The sequence below is a fragment of the Elaeis guineensis genome, chromosome 15, assembly GCF_000442705.2.
Source record: "Elaeis guineensis isolate ETL-2024a chromosome 15, EG11, whole genome shotgun sequence".
Classification (NCBI taxonomy): Eukaryota; Viridiplantae; Streptophyta; class Magnoliopsida; order Arecales; family Arecaceae; genus Elaeis; species Elaeis guineensis.
In genome coordinates, this window is record NC_026007.2 from 17,070,355 (window position 1) to 17,093,399 (window position 23,045).

The following is a 23,045-nucleotide window of genomic DNA, read 5'->3' on the forward strand; positions in this document are numbered from 1 at the left end:
ATACAATGATCTAGATATTAGATACTGATAGTCCTATTAATATTTATAATTCATTGCAGGAACTTCAGATTTATGGGAGATTTGAAGACGGTGAGAGATTTCTGAATATTGAAGATGGAAGATCAATTTTAGTTCTAGCCTTAGGAATCATCAAACTTGTATTCAATTCTTATATCGTTGTTATTAGTGATTATTATTATTGTCCTAGTTTCTTATTGAATATAATTTTTGTAGGCCTTCTAGCCAAAGAAAATTATAAAATTTTAATAAAAAATAATTTTTATGATATCATTTTGAATGGTGTTATTGTAATGTATGGATAATTGAACAATGAAATATATGTTGCATTGTGGCCTAGTGTAATATACACATCGAGAAAATACCCTAGGATAGATGATGTCTCGGATGGCTTCCTTTGGCATTGTAGGCTAGAACATATTAACAAGAATAGTATGAACAAGTTAATCCGAGAGGGAATCCTTAAGGACAATGATTGTGAATCATTGGCAACCTGTGAATCGTGTCTACTTGGAAAGATGACCAAACCATCTTTTACTGAAAAAGATGAATGAGCCAATGATGTTCTAGGTCTTGTACATACTGATGTATATAGATCGATGAGCATAAATACGAGAGGAGGGTATCAATACTTTATTACGTTCACAGATGATCTATCTAAGTTTGAGTATGTCTACTTGATGAAAAATAAGTCTGAATTATTTGAAATGTTCAAACGATTCTATAGTGAGGTAGAGAAACAAACTAAAAAAAGCATTAAAGTTCTTCGATCTGATCTAGGAGGTGAATACCTTTTCGATGAATTTTTGACACATCTAGAGGAGAATGGGATTCTCTTGCAATGGACTCCTCTTGGAATGCCACAGCACAATGACGTCTCAAAAAGGAGGAATCAAATCTTATTGGATATGGTTTGATCCATGGAGGGATTTTTGAATCTGCCAATTTTTTTTTGAGGATATGCGCTTGAGTCGGCTTGTTATATACTTAATAGCATTTCAAGTAAGTTTGCGAATAAAACATCATATGAGATATGGACTGGACATAAATCAGTACTCTCACATCTTAGGATTTGAGGGTGTCTGGGTTATGTTAGATGTTTAAAAACAAACAAACTAGGACCTAGATTTGACAAGTGTATCCTCATAGGGTATCCTAAAGAAATCAAGGGGTATTACTTTTACCTTGCTAATGACTAGAAAGCATTCGTGATCAATCAAGCATACTTTTAAGAAAAGAAATTTCTTAGTGAAAGAATTAGTACTTCTAAAATCGAGCTTAATGAAGTTCGATGGGTAGAAGAACCGACACAATCTAGTGAACCCACAGAATTTGATTTGACTGAGTCAAATCCAAAACCTATTAATGATGTACCATTAAGGAGATCCAATAGAGTATCACGTTCGTTGGACAGATACTATAGTTTCTTGATTCGAGATGGAGATCCTGTTGAACTTAATGAGAACAACGAAGATCTGATCTCCTACATGGATGCAATGCAGAGGTGTAACTCTGATAAGTGACTTGAAGTAATGAAATTCGAAATAGAGTCTACAAAGATCAATGATGTGTGGGCATTAGTTGACCCACCTGAAGGGATAAAACTCATAGAGTGTAAATGGTTCTTCAAGAGAAAGAGATGCACAGATAAAAAGGTGGAGACTTATAAAGCCTGTCTGGTTGTCAAAAGATATCATCAATATTTTAGTATTGACTATGATGAGATGTTCTCTCTTATGGTAATACTGAAATCTATTCAGATCATGTTTGCGATAGCTGCACATCTAAATTATAAAATTTGGCAAGTGGATGTAAAAATAGCTTTCCTTAATGGTGAGCTAGAAGAAGAGGTGTATATGATATAATCTGAAAGTTTCACATCCACAGATGAGTTTAAGGTATGTAAGCTTCAGAGATCCATTTATGGATTGAAGCAAGCAAGTAGGAGTTGGAGCATGCATTTTGATAAAGTGATCAGAACGTATGGCTTCGTTAGGAGCAGAAAAGAACCCTGCTTATACAAATGGGTTAACAATTTTGTGATAGTATTTCTTGTTCTATATGTAGATGATATTCTTTTAATTGAAAATGATGTTCCTACGTTACAAGGAATAAAAGTTTGACTGTCATCTCAGTTCTCCATGAAAGATTTAGGAGAAGCATCCTACATCATTGGGATGAAGATCTATATAGATCTAAAAGGATGCTTGGATTGTTCCAGTTTACGTACATCGATACCATGCTGAACCGATTCAGCATGAAAAATTTCAAGAAGGGCTATCTTCCATCGTTTCAGTATAAAAAATTTTAAGAAGGGCTATCTTCCAATAAGCCATGGAATTACTTTCTCAAAGAGGGATTGTCTGACAACTCCTCAAGAGAGGAAGCGTATGAGTAGGATTCCATATACTTCGATAGTGGGTTTCATAATGTATGCTATGATATGTACAAGATTAGACGTGGCATATTCACTAGGAGTAGTAAGCAGATACCAGCCTGATCTAGGCGAGAATCACTAGAAGGTTGTAAAAACTATCCTTAAGTATTTGAGAAATACTAAGAACCAGTGGCTTGTTTATAGAAAATCTGACTTAAAACTTATGGGATTTACAGACTTCAGTTTTCAATCGGACCATGATGACAGCAAGAGCATATTGGGATACATCTATACCCTGAATGGTGGAGCAATCTATTAAAAAAATTTGAAGCAGCATACCATGGCTGACTCTACTTGCGAGGTAGAATACATCACGACATCCGATGCTGCGAAAGAAGCTGTATAGTTACGAACATTCATCTATGAGCTTGGAGTGGCATCCTCCCTCGATGGTCCTATTTTGTTGTACTATGACAGCACTGGCACCATTGCTCAAATGAAGAAATCGAAGTCACATCAGCACACCAAGCATATTCTGCATCGCTATCACCTGGTCTGGAAGATTGTGGATCGAGGTGACGTCAAGCTTCAGAAGATTGACGGAAAGGAGAATCTGATTGACCCATTTACTAAAATCCTTAGTATTAAGGAGTTTGAAGATCATAAATTGAAGATGGGGATACGATACTATACTGATTGACTTTAGTCTAAGTGGAAGTTGTTGGAAATTATGTCCCAAAGTTAATCGTCAGCTTGTTGATGATTGAGCTAATCTTTGTAAACATAGATAAATTGATGAATTAATAAAATTATTATTTAACTTTTTCATCATAAAGTAGTATACATCTTCTTAATGAACTTCAATATTATGATGAAGTCTTTAGGACTATCCTAATCGATATAGAAGGATATATTGTTTAGTCTTTAAAATTAGTTTACGAATAAATGATATGCTATTACTAGGATGATAGCGTTTGTTGAGTGTAGATCATTGTGTGTCATATACATTGATTGTCCTCTTAACCAAGAGGTATGGAGATACTGGTATGGCATACAAGTGAGATGTAGGAGTACATCTCTTATTGAATCTGATCAATTACTGAGCACTCTGCTGTCAAAAGAAGCTCGTGAAGGATATGGGTATAAGTGTCCCTCCGATCTGAGATCACCACAGTGACTTGAAAGTAACTCACCATGCTTTGGTGTCGAATTATCTAAATTTTTAATTCAGTGACGGAAGATTTTTGGATATAGTCAAGTGCTTATGAAGTCGGTGTATGAGTCAAGATGAAATTGATCCCTCTGAATAAGTAGGAGTTAATGCATCAGTGTGTTTCAATTCAGTGAAACCTTAGCCAGGATAATCTATGTGATGGATTTGAAAGGTTGAAACACAATGTGGTTGACTATACTGGGGTTGATAGTTAAACTCCAAGTCTCCTTGAGTATTAGGGTCAAAGGAATGAATTATGCGGTAACCATATGTCAATAAGTTCTAGAATGATGTTTTATGATCTTTTAACCTATCCAGATGTTAGGTACCATTGCTAGATAGTCATTTTGATTGGTATAGAAAGATTATTTCTATGCTACTGACTTAGATTCGAACCTATGAGATCACATTCAAAAAAAATTTTTCAACTAATCTTGTAGTTGATCAATGATTGAGAATCGTTCTAGGATTTAATCATCAATTCGATTGATGATTAACCTTGTGCAAAAGTTATAATAAATTAATTCACTAATTATTGATAAATTGAAGGAGAATTAATTAGTAATTAGATTATTAATTAACTCAATTTGATTGAGTATTAAAGTTTGGATTAAATCTAATTGAATTGGATTCAATTTGGTTTGATCCGGTTAGGTTATGAGATGACCTAATCGCTAAGGGTGTTCGATTCCTGATTCAAACTTGAATAATTTTTAATTTAATTAAAATTTAATCAAAATTATTTACTAGTTAATTAGATTAGGTAATTTAATTAAATCTAACCTAATTTGGTTGGGTCAAGAACCTATTTAGATAAGCATACAAATTTGAATTCAAGTAGAACACCCCATGCGCCAACTTTCACTGTGCCCTGCATTTCTCCATGCATGAAATTAGTTTTCACAAGAAATTTTTTGCACCCAGAAGGTGTGTGATGTCTTCTACTGATCTTCTTTGGATCAAGATTTGGTTGGTTCAAGTTTGACTTCGAATTGGTTGGAAATGAAGCTTAAAACAAGAGTTTAAGTTTTGTGGGACTCTTTCTTACCGCCGACTAGCTTTCTTTCTCATGCACAAATGATTTTTCATGTGGGTTTTTTGTGCCAATCTAAGGTTTGTCACCCTCTTTTCTAGGTCCCTTAGATGTAGATTAAGTTTGGTTTAAAATAGTGTTCAAATCTGATTTGAATTCGTGATAAGATCAAATCTTATTTGAACCTAAACCAAAATACCAAAACTCTATCCTTATCTTGTTGGGTTGCCACCTTAAGAAGGGGTGTTTTTGTGTGCCCTAGGAGATCACGACTTTGGCATAAGAGAACCTTAGAAGGGGTGTGAGAAATCTGAGAGAAAGGGTGGGCATCCGTGCATGAGAAAAAGAGGAAGAAGTTTCCTCTTTCGGGTGTGAGATCTAGGGTGGGCTTCTAGGGTTTCCTAGTTCCAGTTTTGTGAGAGAGAAAAACAAAAAGAGTTTTGTTCTTCTTCTTCCACACCATCTCCTCCTTGAAAAACTTTATCTTCTAATCTGAAGATATCCATTTGATCTAAAAAAAGGAGTCTCCATCAGCCATCTAGAGCCTTCGACACGAGCTAGCACTCTCGGAAAGGACGATCCGTTCGGAGCTTCAAGTGGACTATCTATCGAGATCGGATGCATTGTGCGGCTGCTCGGCATCAGGAAGGACCTCCTACTACGTCCATCAACAGTGATGATCATCAATCCACAATCAAGTAATGGGTTCTGAACTCATCGGATCAGATCTAATCGTTAGATATGATTCAGGGTATCGATACGATCGATGCAGTCTTTTGTATTAGATCAAATTTTTTTTGTGTATTATTTTCATGTCATAGATCTTTAGAATGGTAGTTTAGATCTGATCTAAAGTATATGTAGGAGATTAAATAGTTTAATCTACTGCTTTCACTATAAAAATTTTAAAAAATACATACTTTAAACTGTCTGTTTTCCAACAGTTTTCACCACATGGCCATTCTACAATTGGTTCCTACTTAGCCAGGGTTGACTCATAGCTTATGCCGATTAACTCCTGCATATTGGGGTTGACTTTTGAAAAGCTATGGGTGACTTCTTTAGACCTGAGGTCGACTTCTAAGATCTAGAATTTTATTTTTTCTCTATTTAAGCTTTCAGGCTTTCAGGGGTCAACTCCACTCAACTTGAGGTTGACTCCTTAACTATAGAATTCCACCAAAACTGATCGATCACTTTTCCAACTTTGAGATAATAATTTTAATACTCCTCCAAGATTCTAAAATTCTTAAAATACATCTCGCTTTCCTATAGAATAACTTAATTACTCCAACAATACATGATTATTTGTAATATACTCAAAACATTTTGTATTCATCAAAATCAATATATTGGATCAACAGTCTCTCCTTTTTTAATGATGACAAAATATTGAGTATATTTGTGCAAGATAAACCATAGTATGTATATGATTCTACCATTTTTAAAGAGCTTGTATAATATGACACACACATACACAGAGGTAAGAGCTTGTATGATACCACACACACACAGAGAGACACACATATTCCTCTATATGTGTGTGTATGTATGTATATGTGTGTGTGTATTTATTAGAGCATTATAGGACTTTCATGGTATACAATTAGGGAAATATATTTATGTATCAAAGTATATTAATTTTCAATAAAACTATTGTAGAAGCTTTCATTTGCGAATTAGAGTTCTTTGTGTTTTGTACTGGAGCAAAAATTGAGATTCAGCAAAAATGAAGTTGTCTAAATTGAAATGGATCCAAAATGAAAGAAAAGTATTCATGGGTGTTTGCAAGTATCAGAGTGAAAATTGAAACTTTGGCACTCATGGCGCTATATAGCATTGTATTTACACGTCTATAGCATTGAATTTACATAATTTCCATCGTTTTAGCATATTAGAGTGAGGACTTTTTTGCATTACATTCTTAACGTATCTGAGCATCAATTTCAGCTTATGTATCAAAGCATCAATTTCACTTGTTTTAGTATCAACGTCCGTTAATGTGTTAGTTGTTCTAGTTTCAACATAGCCTTATTGTTCCCCTTTCTGTATTGCATACGCTTATCAAACTTTATGTTAGAAAATATGTCCCAAAAATCAATTATCAGCCTGTTGACGGTTGAGCAACCTTATATTATAATTGATTTATTAATAAATAAAATATATTTTAGATATTTTCATTATAAATTTTCATCTTCTAATGAACTTCGTTGTTGTGATGAAGTCCTTAGGACTATTTAGGTTCGATAAAGTGAGGATTTATCGATTAGTTCTTAAAACTGTTCATGATCAAATGATTGGCTGTTAATAAGGATGACAGCTTCTATCGAGCATAGGTCACTGTAGGCCATATGGATTGGTTGTCTTCTTAACCAAAGAGTGTGGAGATACTGGTATGGCATACAGGTGAGATGTAAGGGTATATCGTCATTGAATGTGACCAACTCTAGAGTATTTTGCTGTCGAGAATGTCTCTGATGGGATATAGGTATAAGTATCCCTTAGACCTGAGATCGCCTCAGTGACTTACAAGCAACTCACTATGCTTTGGTACTGGACTAACTGAATTTCTAATTCAGTGATGGAAGGCTTTTTGGCACAGTCAAGTACTTGCAAAGTTAGAGTATGATCGAGATGGGATTGACCACTCCAAGAGTTGGAGAAGAATGAGTCACTGTATTTCAATTTAGCAAAATCTTGACCAGGATAATCCATCAGATGAATTTGATATTTTGAAATACAATGTGGATAACCTGATCAGAGTTGACAGTTGAACTCTGAGGTATCCTATGAGCATTTTGGTCAAGGAGATGAATTATATGAAAACTATATCCACATGGGTTCTAAGGATGTTGTTCTACACATTCGACCTATCCGACCGTCAGGACCATTGCTAGATGGTCACTTCGATTGGTACAGAAATTTGATCCTATACTATCAGCTTGAGTTTAGATCTATGAGGTCACACACATTAGAGTTCATAATCCGATCGGATGGTTGATCAATGATTAAGAATCATTCTAGGGTTAAATGATCAATACGATTGATATTTAACCTAGTGCAAGTGTTGCAGGAAGATCGATTAGCAATTCAATTGCTAATTGGCTTAATTTGATTAAGCCAATGGGTTGAGATTAAGTCTAATTGAATATTATTTAATTAGATTTAGTTTGAGCTTGATTGGATCAAGTCCAATTGGTTTATTGGATAAACCAAGTGCAAAGAAAAACTAGTCCTAGTTCAATTAGGACTTGGATCAACCTAATTTCTAATTCGATTAAAAAATTAAATCAAATTTAAATTTAATTTAATCTAATTAAATTAAGTTCTTAATTAGGTTAAGATCTATTGGGTTGATTTAATTTTGGTTTGATTTGGTTTGAGAAATCAAATTTGAACAAGTCATAGATGGAATCCTAGTAAGACTAGGATTCCACCTTGCGCCACCTTAACCCCCCACACCCACTCTCTCTTATTTTGTGTGACAAAACCTTCTCTCCCAGGTCTTCATGTATGCTCAAAACTTTTCACTCTTTCTCTCTTACATGGAATGTGGTTGTGGACCAAGTCAAAGTAGGAATTAGTTTGGATTTCAAATTCTATGAGATAGAATTTTAGGAAACCAAAACTCTTTCCTTATGGCACTGATTTTATGTAAATTTTTTCTGAGATTTTTATGACTTTTATGGTACATTTTGTGCACCCTTTGCTGATGGTCCATGGCAAAAAAAGTAGGGGGCGCCCATGAATTGGGCACCCCTTGTCTTGCCCTGTTTGGATTTTCTTTGACTTGGTATTTGACCTAGACAAGAATTCTTCATATCTCTTTATTTAAGATGAATTTTTTCTTAAGATTTTTGTGGATTATAGAGCATTGAGAGACCTTTGGGGTGTGTAAAAATCAAAGAGAAACAGTATTGGGGCGTGGAGATATAATAGACACAAAATTAAGTATCTGGGTTAGAACAAAGAGAAGAAGAAGAGGGTCTTCTTATAGGGTTGCTGATTTCACCTCTTTGCTTCCTCCATCTGTGAGTTTTCTGAGAGTATCTCACATCTAAAACTCCTTCTCCTACTTCTCATCTTTGGAAGAGTCCAAATCATGAAGAAGGAGGCATCTGATCGATCATCGAAGAAGGATCAGTACAGTACTAGCATACTGTACTGATTTTCTGGGCTAGGACTTCTGATCGTGATTCACGAGCTTGTGTGGATAACTCCTAGAGACCGGATGTGAAGGAACTAGATCTAGGGTTTCAGGGTTAGATCTTGAAACTTTTTCAAGATCATGCAGCAGAAGACTAAAATAAATCAAAATTTATTTTTTAAAATCAGAGAATCCCTAGATCTAAGATTCTATTACATGATCATTACATAGCATTAAATCAAAAATTAAAATATATAGAGCATGAACTATATGTTGATCATATCAACATGTTTCTATACTACATCTAATGTATGTATTAAACAATAGATCAAATCTATTACCTTGCAAGTTAGACATTCTAACCTCGCTGATCTGGGCTTAAGGATGATGTTGCAAGCCGCACATGCATCCAGCCTCTAGGAGTCATCCACATGAGCCCACGAATCTCGATTAGAAGTCCTGCTTCAGAAAATCAGCACAGTATGCTGGTACTGCGCTGATCTTTCTTTGATGGTTGATCAGGTGCCTCCTTCTTCTTGATTTGGATTCTTCCAAAGATGAAAAGTAGGAGGATGAGTTTCAGATCTGAGACACTCTCAGAAAACTCAAGATGGAGGAAGGAAAGAGATGAAAACAAATAACCCTAGAAGAAGACCCTCTTCTTCTTCTCATTTGTCTCTCTAAATATCCTATCTTGTGTCTATTATATCTCCACAACCCAAGGGTCCTTCTCTCTAATTTTTGGATGGCCCAAAGGTACCTCAAATCTCTATCTTCTCCAAAACTTTCATGAAGAAACTCATTTTATAGAGAGAGATATGATAGAATCCTTGTCTAGGTCAAATACCTAGTCAAGGCTTATCCAAACATGGCATGATAAGGGGCGCCCAACTCTTGAGCACCTCCTCTTTATTTTCTTCCATGGACCACTAGAAAAGGGTGCACAATGTATACCCTAAAAGTTACTAAAATTTCAAAAAAAATTTAGATAAATTTGATGCAAAATTGAAAGAGTTTTGGATTTCTAAAACTCTATCTCATGGAATTCGAAATCCAAACGTATTCCTCTTTGATTTGATCCAAACCACCTTCCATACAAGAAAGAAGTGAGAAAACCTTTTGTGGACATGGGAGAGACCTGGGAGAGAGCTTTTGTCACACACAATAAGAGGATATTGGCATGGAATAAGAGAGAGGACATGGGGGGGCTTATGTGGCGCAAGGTGGAATCCTAGTCTTACTAGGATTCTAACTCATGACTTGTTTTAATTTGGTTTCTCAAACCAAAGTTAGATCAACCCAATTAAAATAAGTCTTAATCCAATTAAGAACCTAATTTAATCATATTAAATTAGATTTAAAGCTGATTTAATTTTTTAATCAAATTAAAAATTAGGTTGACCCAAGTCCTAATTTAACTAGGACTAGTTTTTTCCTTGCACTTGGCTTATCCAATAAACCAATTGAACTTGATCCAATCAAGTCCAAACCAAATTTAATTAAATTATATTTAATTAAATTTAATCTCAACTCATTGGTTTAATCAAATTAAGCCAATTAGCAATCAAATTGCTAATCGATCCTCCTGCAACACTTGCACTGGGTTAAATGTCAATCGTATTGATCATTTAACCCTAGAACGATTCTTAATCGTTGATCAACCATCCGATCGGATCATGAACTTTAGTGTGTATGACCTCATAGATCCGAACCTAAGCCGATATCATAGAAATAAATTTTCATACCAATCAAAGTGACCATCTAGCAATAATACCCGACGATCGGATAGATCGAATGTGTAGAACAACATCCTTAGAACCCATGCGGATATAGTTTCCATATAATTCATCCCCTTGACCAAAATGATCATAGGACATCTCAGAGTTCAACTGTCAACTCTGATCAGGTTGTCCACATTGTATTTTAAAATATCAAATCCATCTGATGGATTACCCTGGCCAAGATTTTGCTAAATTGAAATACAGTGACTCATTCTTCTCCAACTCTTGGAGTGGTCAATCCCATCTCGATCACACTCTGACTTCGCAAGTACTTGACTATGCCCAGCAGCCTTCTGTCTCTGAATTAAAAATTCAGTTAGTCCAGTATCAAAGCACAGTGAGTTGCTTGCAAGTCACTGAGGCGATCTCAGGTCTAAGGGACACTTATACCTATATCCCATTAGAAATATTCTCGACAGCAGAATGCTCTGAAGTTGGTCACGTTCAATGATGATGTACCCTTATATTTCATCTGTATGCCATACCAGTGTCTCCACACTCCTTGGTTAAATGGACAACCAACCCATATGGCCTACAGTGATCTATGCTCGATAGAAGCTGTCGTCCTTATTAATAGCTTATTATTTGGTCATGAACAGTTTTAAGGATTAATCGATAAATCCTCTCTTTATCGAACTTAAATAGTCCTAAGGACTTCATCATAACAACGGAGTTCATTAGAAGATGAAAGCTTATGATGAAGATGCCAAATATATTTTATTTATTAACAAATCAATTACAATACTTGGTTGCTCAACCGTCAACAGCTTGACAATTGGCTTTTGGGACATATTTTCCAACAACTCCCACTGTCCTAAAGCCCCTCGGCACAGTATCTAATACCCATCTTCGACTTGTGGTTGTCAAACTCCTTTATTGCCAAGGCTTTAGTGAAGGGGTCGGTCAGGTTCTCCTTTCTGTTGATCTTCTGAAGATCGATGTCACCTCGATCCACGATCTCCTAGACCAGGTGGAAGCGGCGCAAAATGTGCTTCGTCCGCTGGTGTGCTTTGGGTTCCTTCACCTGAGCTATGGCACCAGTGCTGTCGCAGTAGAGTAAGACTGGACCATCGAGGGAGGGTGCTACTCCGAGCTCAGTGATGAATTTTCTCAGTCACACAGCTTCCTTCGCGGCATCCGATGCTGCGATGTACTCCGCTTCACAAATAGAGTCTGTCACAGTATGCTGCTTGGAACTCTTCTAGCAGATAGCTCCACCATTCAGAGTAAAGATATAACCCGACACACTTCTTCTGTCATCATGGTCAGATTGAAAGCTGGAGTCTGTGAACCCCACAAGTTTCAGATCTGACTCACCATAAACCAACCATTGGTCCTTAGTATTTTTCAAATACTTAAGGATGGCTTTAACCACTTTTCAGTGGTTTTCTCCAGGATCAGATTGGTATCTACTCACTACTCCTAGTGAGTATGCCACATCTGGTCTTGTACATGTCATGGCATACATGATAGATCCCACGATCGAAGCATATGGGACTCTACTCATATGCTCTCTCTCTTCAGGACTTGTCAGACAATCCTTCTTAGAGAGAGAAATTCTATGGTCTATCGGTAGATAGCCCTTCATGGAATTCTTCATGCTGAACCTCTTCAGCATAGTATCTATGTATGTGGACTGGGATAACCCAAGCATCTTTTTAGATCTATCCCTATAGATCTTCATTCCTAAGATGTAGGATGCTTCACCCAAGTCTTTCATGGAGAACTACGATGACAACCAAACTTTTATTCCCTATAGTGCAGGGATGTCATTCCCGATTAAGAGAATGTTATCCATGTACAAGATAAGGAATACCACAACTGGACCATTTGCCCATTTATAGATGCAGGGCTCTTCTCCATTCTTAATGAAGCCATACATTTTGATCACCTTATCAAAATGCATGTTCCAACTCCGAGAAGCTTGTTTCAATCCATAAATGGATTTCTGAAGCTTGCACACCTTGGACTCATCTGTGGATGTAAACCCCTCAGGTTGTATCATATACACCTCTTCGGTCAGCTCTTCATTCAGGAAAGCTGTCTTTACATCCATCTACCAGATCTTATAATCCAGATGGACAGCTATTGCAAGCATTATCCGAATGGATTTGAGCTTTGCCACAGGAGAAAATATCTCATCATAGTCAATACCATAACGTTGACGATATCCCTTGGCAACTAAACGGGCTTTATAGGTCTCCACCTTTCCGTCTGCACCCCTCTTCCTTTTGAAGACCCATTTACACCCAATGGGTTTAACCCCTTCAGGTGGGTCAACCAATGTCCATACATCGTTGACCTTCATGGACTCCATTTCGGATTTCATGGCTTCAAGCCATTTCTCGGAATCAGATCTCTGCATTGCATCCATATAGGTGATCAGATCCTCATCATTCTCATCGAGTTCGATGGGATCACCATCTCAGACCAAGAAATCATAGTATCTGTCCGACTGATGCGGTACTCTACTGGATCGTCTTAATGGTGCAGGTACATTGGGCTCTGGATCTGATCCAATTAAATCTGACTCAGGTTCAGTTATTGGAGTCGGTCCTTCTACCTGTTGAACTTCATCAAGTTCAACCTTAGAGGCAATGGTTTCTTCACCGAGGAACTCCTTTTCTAAAAGGATTGCCTTAAGGCTGACGAACACCTTTTGTTCATCAGCATGGTAGAAAAAATATCTTTTCGTCTCTTTGGGGTACCCAATGAATGTGCATTTGTCAGACCTAGGTCCAAGTTTGTCTGTGACTAGTTGTTTGACATAGGTCGGGCACCCCCAGACCCTAAGGTGTGAAAGTGCTGGCTTACGCCCTATCCATATCTCATATGGAGTCTTAATTACAGACTTACTTGGAACCCTATTTAACAGATAACAGGCCGATTCGAGTGTATATCCCCAGAAGGATATCGGCAAGCTAGCAAAATGCATCATGGATCGGACCATGTCTAACAGAGTACGATTTCTTCTTTCAGACACACCATTATGCTGTGGTTTTTCTGGAGGAGTTCATTGGGAGAGAATCCCATTCTCTCCTAGATATGTAAGAAACTCACTAGAAAGGTATTCTCTTCCTCGATCAGATTGAAGAGTTTTAATACTCTTCCCAGTTTATTTTTCTACTTCACTTCGAAATCGTTTGAATATTTCAAATGAATCCGACTTATGTTTCATCAGATAGACATATCCATATCTGGATAGGTCATCCGTGAAAGTTATGAAGTAGAAATATCCATCTCTAGCACTTATGCTTATGGGCCCGCATACATCAGTATGTACTAAGCTTAAGAGCTCAGTAGCTCTCTCATCTTTTCCAGTAAAAGGTGACTTGATCATTTTATTAAGAAGACAGGACTCACAGGTTGGAAGTGATTCACAATCACTAACTTCGAGGATTCCCTCTTGAGTCAACCTGTTTATTCTGTTCTTATTTATATGACCTAGCCTACAGTGCCATAAGTAGATATCTGACACACTATCTAATCTAGGGTGCTTGCCAGTAGAATAGACTCTTATCGGGCTTGATCTTTCTGGTCTGGCCCTACACTGATGTCCCAGCCTGAACTTGCATCTTCTTCACTTTCTTCTTCTTGTTCTTCTTCCCTTTCTTAAAAGGTCGAGAACCAGAAGACGAACCTCCCACTAAGTTCACCGACTCCTTGTGAAGTTGGTGATCCTTCTCAAAGTTCTGAAGCAACTCCAGTAACCCATGGTAGTTTACTTCAGGCTTTGTCATTCTATAATGAGTGAGGAATGGGAGATAAGACTTGCACAGCGAGTTCAGTATTGCATCTTTCCTAAGCTGCTCATGCAAGGAAAAGCCGAGCTTGCTCAAACGTTCCATCAGCTCGATCATGTACAATACATGATCAGTGACAGAGGCACCATCCCGCATTTTGACGTTGAAGATGGCACAACTAGTCTTGTGCCTCTCTACATCATCGGGTGTGCCAAAGGCATCCTCCAACACTTGAAGCATATCCTTTGGCTGAGCCGTCTCGAATGTGCGACTGAACTCATCGCTCATGGCAGCCAGCATGATACAGCGCACCATGGTCCGATCATTGAGCCACTTCTGGTAAGTGTCTTTGACTGTTCCAAGTGCATTGGCAACTGGCTCCTCAGGTGCAGGATCCATTATCACATATAGGATCCGTTCATGCTCCAGGATAATCTTCAACTTTCGATACCAGCTACCGAAGTTGGGTCCCACCAACTTGTCATTGTCCAATAATGATCGGAGCGATAGGGAAGTGGCTATATATGCACAAAAAAAAACCATAACCTAATTAGTAATTGATTCATTAAACCTAATGATTTGGACTATAATCAAAAGGTTTCTCCCACTATTTTATTCGAATTGGTAGCCTCTACCTCCAATTCGAGGAATTACCCTAATTTCTTAGTGGGTACTAGAATCCACTTAGACTGCACACAAGTCCAACTTTGGTTGGCCAACCCATGTACATCTAAGGATAGGTTCATAACCAATTATTTCTCTAAATAATTTTTAGTAATTTTAATTTTGCCCCAGAAACCTAATCAGTAGGCTTTGGCCTCCACTATAAGGATCCGGTTAAGTCTAACCATTAACATGACCATACTTTGTGCATCTAACCAACAAATGATTAAGCCCAACTTTGGTTGACTCACCTAACCACCATTAGAGAGACCCTTCCAAGTCATCATATGATGAGTGATAATTCTATTAGTCAATAATCACCAGGCCTTTTGGTCTGCAATAATTATTGAGTTAATGGACTCATTATCAAACACCTTAATGGGAGGCTATGACTCAGTTATCTCCATAACTTTATCATTTTAAGGACCTAATAATTTTAGAAGATTTAAATGATTTAGAGGATGAGGTCAGATGAACCAGCGTATCATGATCCTCCCACTGGCTTCACCAAGTCAGCTTAAGGGAGACCATTAAAAGGGCTGGTCTAGGAGCACCTAAATCAGTCACACTGATTTACCTAGCTGACATGGGTCAGCTCGAATAGTCAAGTGATCCGATCAAAACATAATTTCACTAAGAGGCCAGATAAGTTCGATCAGTGGGAGGGTCGGCCAAAGCTTGCCTTAGGCACCATCAGAAATGGTCAGGTAAGTGGGCTCCCAATTAAAAACCACCAGTTTGGTTTACCTTAGACACCAACTGATTTAATTAGTTTCAATTAGATCAACCTAACAGTTCGTGCTAGATCGCTTAGCCAAGAATCAAGTCCATTTGGTTCTCATTAAAGACATGGACTTGACCAACTACAACTATTGTAATTGATCTAGAAAATCCTTGACCTAATCTAAGACAACAATTGATTAGATTTAGTCAATTCTCTAATTAAGTCCATCTTTAATCTAACCATAGGTCTAACCCAATTAATGGACCTAATTCCCACTAACCTATTAACTCAATGTGTTATGGTTTGTGTCTTAGGTTCTTCAATTCACAATCCTAGAACCTAATCAAAATAACTTCTTAATTCTTAATTAAGTTTTGGGCTGAGGGTTGGGTTCGACTTTTCAAAAAATAATTTTTATATTTATAAAATAATTTTATAATATGATTCTACTAACCATATTGCATGTTTGATTCATAATCAAGATGCAAGTGAAATAAACATGAAACTACTTTAGATCTAATCTAAACAAGTTCATGTAATTGAAATAATTTCAACTTTAAATAATTTTTTTGCACAAAAATTATTAACAAAGAGATTTTATTTCAGATTTAAATACCTTTTAAATCTAATAAATTATAAATTTAATCTAAATTATATCTAACAAATTTATGATTAAAGATAGATCTACACAAACTAGGACAACCTTTGCACTGTAAGGGGTAAACCTTACAGCAGGACAACCTTGCAGTTCGTAATTGATCTAAAATTTTAATTTTAGATTTAATAATCAGATTATAAATTAGATCTAATCTAAGAAATAATCTAAGCATGTATAATAATCATGTAATGAAGAACCTAGGCTCTGATACCAATTGAAGGAACTAGATCTAGGGTTTCAGGGTTAGATCTTGAAACTTTTTCAATATCATGCAGTGGAAGACTAAAATAAATCAAAATTTATTTTTTAAAATTAGAGAATCCCTAGATCTAAGATCCTATTACATAATTATTATATAGTATTAAATTAAAAATTAAAATATATAGAGCATGAACTACATGTTGATCATATCAACATGTTTCTATACTACATCTAATGTGTGTATTAAACAATAGATCAGATCTATTACCTTGCAAGTTAGACATTCTAACCTCGCTGATCCGGGCTTAAGAATGATGTTGTAAGCCACACATGCATCCAACCTCTAGGAGTCATCCACACGAGCCCATGAATCTCGACCAGAAGTCCTTGCTTCAGAAAATCAGCACAGTATGCTAGTACTGTGCTGATCCTTCTTTAATGGTTGATCAGGTGCCTCCTTCTTCTTGATTTGAGCTCTTCCAAAGATGAGAAGTAGGAGGATGAGTTTTAGATCTGAGATGCTCTCAAAAAACTCAAGATGGAGGAAGGGAAGAGATGAAAACAAACAACCCTAGAAGAAGACCCTCTTCTTCTTCTCGTTTCTCTCTCTAAACACCCTATCTTGTGTCTATTATATCTCCATGACCCAAAGGTCTTTCTCTATAATTTTTGGATGGCCCAAAGGTATCTCAAATATCTATCTTTTTTAAAAATTTCATAAAGAAACTCATTTTATAGAGAGAGATATGATAGAGTCCTTGTCTAGGTCAAATACCTAGTCAAGGCTTATCCAAACATGGCAAGATAAGGGGCACCCAACTCTTGAGAACCTCCTCCTTATTTTTATGTATGGACTATCAAAAAAGAGTGCACAATGTGTATCCTAAAATCCATAAAAATTTTAAAAAAAATTTGGATAAATTCAGTGCAAAATTGAATGAGTTTTGGATTTCTAAAACTCTATCTCATAGAATTCGAAATCCAAACTTATTCCTCTTTGATTTGATCCAAACCACATTCCATGTAAGAAAGAAGAGAGAAAACCTTTTGTGAACATGGGAGAGACCTGGGAGAGGGCTTTTGTCACACAAAATAAGAGAGGATTGGCGTGGAATAAGAGAGAGGATGTGGGGGGGCTTATGTGGCGCAAGGTGGAATCCTAGTCTTAATAGGATTCTAACTCATGACTTGTTTTAATTTGATTTCTCAAACTAAATCAAACCAAAATTAGATCAACCCAATTAAAATAGGTCTTAACCTAATTAAAAATTTAATTTAATCAGATTAAATTAGATTTAAATCTGATTTAATTTTTTAATCAAATTAGAAATTAGGTTGACCCAAGTCCTAATTGAACTAGGACTAGTTTTTTTCTTGCACTTGGCTTATCCAATAAACTAATTGGACTTGATCCAATCAAGTCCAAACTAAATCTAATTAAATTATATTTAATTAGACTTAATTTTAATTCATTGGTTTAATCAAATTAAGTCAATTAGCAATCAAATTACTAATCGATCCTCCTGCAACACTTGCATTGGGTTAAATGTCAATCGTATTGATCATTTAACCCTAGAACGATTCTTAATTATTGATCAACCATCCGATCGGATCATGAACTCTAATGTGTGTGACTTCATAGGTCTGAATCTAAGTCAGTAGCATAGAAATAAATTTCTATACCAATCGAAGTGACCATCTAGCAATGGTACCCGACGATCGGATAGGTCGAATGTGTAGAACAACATCCTTAGAACCCATGCGGATATAGTTTCCATATAATTCATCCCCTTGATCATGATCAAAATGATCATAGGACATCTCAGAGTTCAATTGTCAACTCTGATCAGGTTGTCCATATTGTATTTCAAAATATGAAATCCATCTGATGGATTACCTTGGCCAAGGTTTTGCTAAATAGAAATACAGCGACTCATTCTTCTCCAACTCTTGGAGTGGTCAATCCCATCTCGATCACACTCTGACTTCGTAAGTACTTGACTGTGTCCAGAAGCCTTCTGTCCCTGAATTAAAAATTCAGTTAGTCCAGTACCAAAGCACAGTGAGTTGCTTGCAAGTCACTGAGGCGATCTCAAGTCTAAGGGACACTTATACCTATATCCCATCAGAGACATTCTCGACAGCAGAATGCTCTGGAGTTGGTCACGTTCAATGATGATGTACCCTTACATCTCACCTGTATGCCATACTAGTATCTCCACACTCTTTGGTTAAGAGGACAACCAACCCATATGGCCTACAGCGACCTATGCTCGATAGAAGCTGTCGTCCTTATTAATAGCTTATCATTTGATCGTGAACAATTTTAAGGATTAATCGATAAATTTTTTTTTTATCAAACTTAAATAGTTCTAAGGACTTCATCATACCAACGGAGTTCATTAGAAGATGAAAGCTTATGATGAAGATGCTAAATATATTTTATTTATTAACAAATCAATTACAATACTTGGTTGCTCAACCATCAACAGCTTGACGATTGGCTTTTGGGACATATTTTTCAACAGGATGCATGTGCGGCTTGCAACATCATCTTCAAGCCCGGATCAGTAAAATTAGAACGTCTAACTTGCAAGGTAATAGATCTGATCTATTTTATATACATTAGATGTAGTATAGAAATATGTTGATATGATCAACATGTAGTTCTTGCTTTTTATTTTTTAATTTTTGTTTTAATGCCATATAATAATCATGTGATAGGATCTTAGATCTAGGGATTCTCTGATTTTGTAAGATAAATTTTGATTTATTTTAGTCTTTCGTTGTCTGATCTTGAAAAAATTTCAAGATCTAATTCTGAAATCCTAAATCTGGTTCCTTCACTTTATTTCTCCATTCCTTGCCGTTATCAAGTAAATAGATTAAACAATCAATACTGCACCAACATTCAGTACAACAAGTTACATTTAAAACATCAAGAAAAGATACCATTCATTAAAATATAAAATATTATATTACAAGTTACATTCAACACAGTAAGGTGCACCCAAGTACAACTAATGTGAAATAAAATAGAGTACACCAACATCAATGTACTTCCAAAATACAGACAAAAGGAATGTAACTATAACACTAAACATCAACTAGTGGGATCGTAGTCACTGTTAGATGAGTCAAAAGGAAATGTGCTAGTAAGGGCTATAGTGGGTCGAGGTACTCCATGACTCCTAGCGCTACTAGAGGATCCAACTGCAGGGGATGGTTGAGAAGATAAGGGTCTAGGCTAGCTAGGAGATCGAGGAACTAATGTGAAAGACCTTGAAGCAATAGAAGACTTGGAACTACATAAATGGTCCCTAGGTCCCGCACAAGACTCCTAATGGTCACAACAAGAGAAGATGCCCCTATGTTGAGAACCTTGATAAGCTCCACAGCTTATCTGAGACCTATCTAAGACTTTCCTTGATATACTTCCTTAGCTTGTTGGTCCCAGAGGGCATGGTCAAAATGTTAGAATATACTGACTCCTATAGAGTTCTCATGTCCCTCTCAATATCACCAACTTGCCTGCGCTAACAAGTCACAAGATATTGAACATCTGATAGGTCATGCCTCAGCTCTACCACCATCTAGGAGGGTGCAGATACATGTGGCGCTAAGCTCACATAGGTTGGAATGTTGCTCTAAGGTGCCTCTGGAGATCTTTGATGCTCCTTTATAGAACTCTCCCCCTGCCTAACTGCATCTGATGTGATTAAGCCAACCATGACCTGCTCTACAACTATCCTTGGATGCTCTTTGATTAATCTAACTATAGTATAACCTATACAGATCTTTGGATACTATGGCTGTAACCCAAATTGCTGCTCCTCCTTTGCTGCTTGTCCCAATTATGAAGGGTCCAGCCTCTTTGTAGGGTGAAGGAGGTTTCTTTGGCTTTGTTCTAACATCCTCCTCAACTGCCTCATCTCTGACGCCACAACCCAATGATCATCTACCTTAGAATAAACCATCTAGCATGGAGACCAGTTGTTGTAGGTGTCGTGTGAAGAAGCCTTGGGATGGTCTCTCTAAGTCCAACCAATGCTCCTTGAAGATCAAGGTGAGGATCATCCCATAAGGTAACGTGTCTTTGAACCTCCTGACCATCTTATGCATTCGGTGAAATATAAGGGTTAACTTGTGTTGATCCAAGAATTGATTTTGATGATATCAAAGTACTTAAGTACTTTTATAAGTGCTAATGAATGTTTGAAACTATGTGTAGGTGAAGACTCTCTAAGCTGATAGTTTACTCATTTTGATAAAGCAAGTTTCACCTAAAAATATTGTTCATCAAGTAAAGTTGCTCAAAAATCAATTTTGATAAAGAAGAGAATCAATTCTGACACACTCTAATGTTGACAATGTATCAGAGATCTATAGTACTCGAGCTACCTCTAATATTTTCTATAGTCACCCAAAACCAGGGCCAACCCCAAAATATTAACGAGTCGATCCTACTTCATATCGAGCCAATCTTAATATCCTCTCGAGTCGACCCTAAACTCGAGTCGACCATACTATTTCAAGAGATGATTCGACTGAGAACTCAAAAAATATCAAATAGAGGACTATATTTTGGAGAATAAGAATTTGAATCAACTCCAAAGGACCTTGAGTCGATACCATTGCATCTCGAACTGACTCCAGAAGTTTCATGAGTTGATTCCAAACATGAGTTGATCTCAGATATTTAAGAGTAGACCTTATTGATGTCTTAGAACAGAAAGATAGAGCAGCAAAATTTAAATTCTTCAGCTAAAATCGACTCCAAAAATTTCAAGAGCCGGCCCCACACTCAAGTCAACCCTAACAAGAAGCTGAGTCAACCCTAGTAGACGTTGAGCTAACCCTAAAGACCCAACTCTACTAACTTCTAATAGAATTAAATGGTTAGTTTGTTAGCTTTTTTTTCAACAATTGTAAATGGCTAGTTTGAGCTCTCTAATGATTATTTCAAGATTTCTCGCCTTTCATAGACTTATTTAAGCATGGACTTTGATTTTAAAAATAATTTTAGATCAACTTTTGAGATTTTACATGAAAAATTTTAAGAAAATTTTTGAGAAAGGAAGAGCACTAAAAGAGAGTATTTAATAGCCTTCATAATTCAGAAATAAGAGCTTAAGCATATTGATTGAGCACACATACTGATAAATGATATATTTTTATATTTATTGAAGATATTTTTGATAATTTATGGTGCTAACATCTTCTTAAAAATCTAATTTCATGAATAAATTAAATTTTCTTGTAAAAATAAATAATTTTAAAAAAATACAAAATTAGAGCATATTTATGAAAGATAGATGTTAATTCAATTAAGCAATTTAAGCACCAAAATGATGAAAAATTTTTAAAAAAAATTAATGTATATTTTTTTTAATTTTTCAGGTAAAAGTTGGAGTAAAAATTGAGCCAAAATATCCTAAAAAATAATTTTTATAGCCTTCGATGCATGATGGATCGGCCGCTCGGTCCACAGAATTAGGGCACGATCCACCAAAAATATTTTGCGATCCACAGTTGCAGTCCACGATGGAAGAAAGTTTTTTTTTGCACGATCCGATGGTCCACATTCATCTCAACCCAAATCGAATGGCTGACAGCATTCTCGAGTGTAATAAAAATTTTTGGGCACGATCTAATGGCCCAGATTCCATCCATCATGCGATCCAATGGCTGAGGATGCTCCCGACTTTGAATAGGAGATCAGAGGTGCGATCTGACTATCCAGATCTCATCTGAAGCACGATCGAATGATCAAAATTGCATTCGAACATAATAAGGAGAAAGAAACTATTTTTAGGTCTGATCTGGATGGTCCAAAGATGATCCGAGGGCCAAAAAAATTTCTAAAAATTTTAATATAATTTTTAAAGATTTTAGGACTCCTTTTTCTACCAAAAAAGTATGAAAAATTTACCTATAAATAGGAGGTCTGGAAATAAGTCTTAAGAGTAGAAAAAATTAGTAAAAAGGGTAGAAAAAAATAGATAAAAATATTATATGGCTTTAGGGATCCAAGGAGAAGAAGGAGAAAAGTCGGTTCGCTCTACAGAGTATGATGGAAGAAAGAGAGGTCATCAACCATCTTCCCGACAAGGCTGGATTGATCAACTTCAGATCTTTGTTATAGTTTTATTTTTATTTTATTTTATTATTTTTTTAAATTTTTTATATTTAAATTTTAATTTTAATTAATGCAAAATTTATTTTCTTATACTTTAAACTCCTGTCTTTTATTTTTTTGCAAGTAGATGCTAGGATCTAGTCAGTAGATCTCAGTACTAATTTATTTTATACACTTTAAATTCTTGTTATTTATTTTTATTGTAAGTAAAAGCTAGGATCTAAATAGTAGTTCTTAGTACCAAATTTATTTTTTGTACTTTTAATTTTTATTTTCTGACTTAAATTACTTTTCTTCAAAATTTTATTTTTTTTACAAAATCAAAGATTTCAAATCAAAATCCTACCT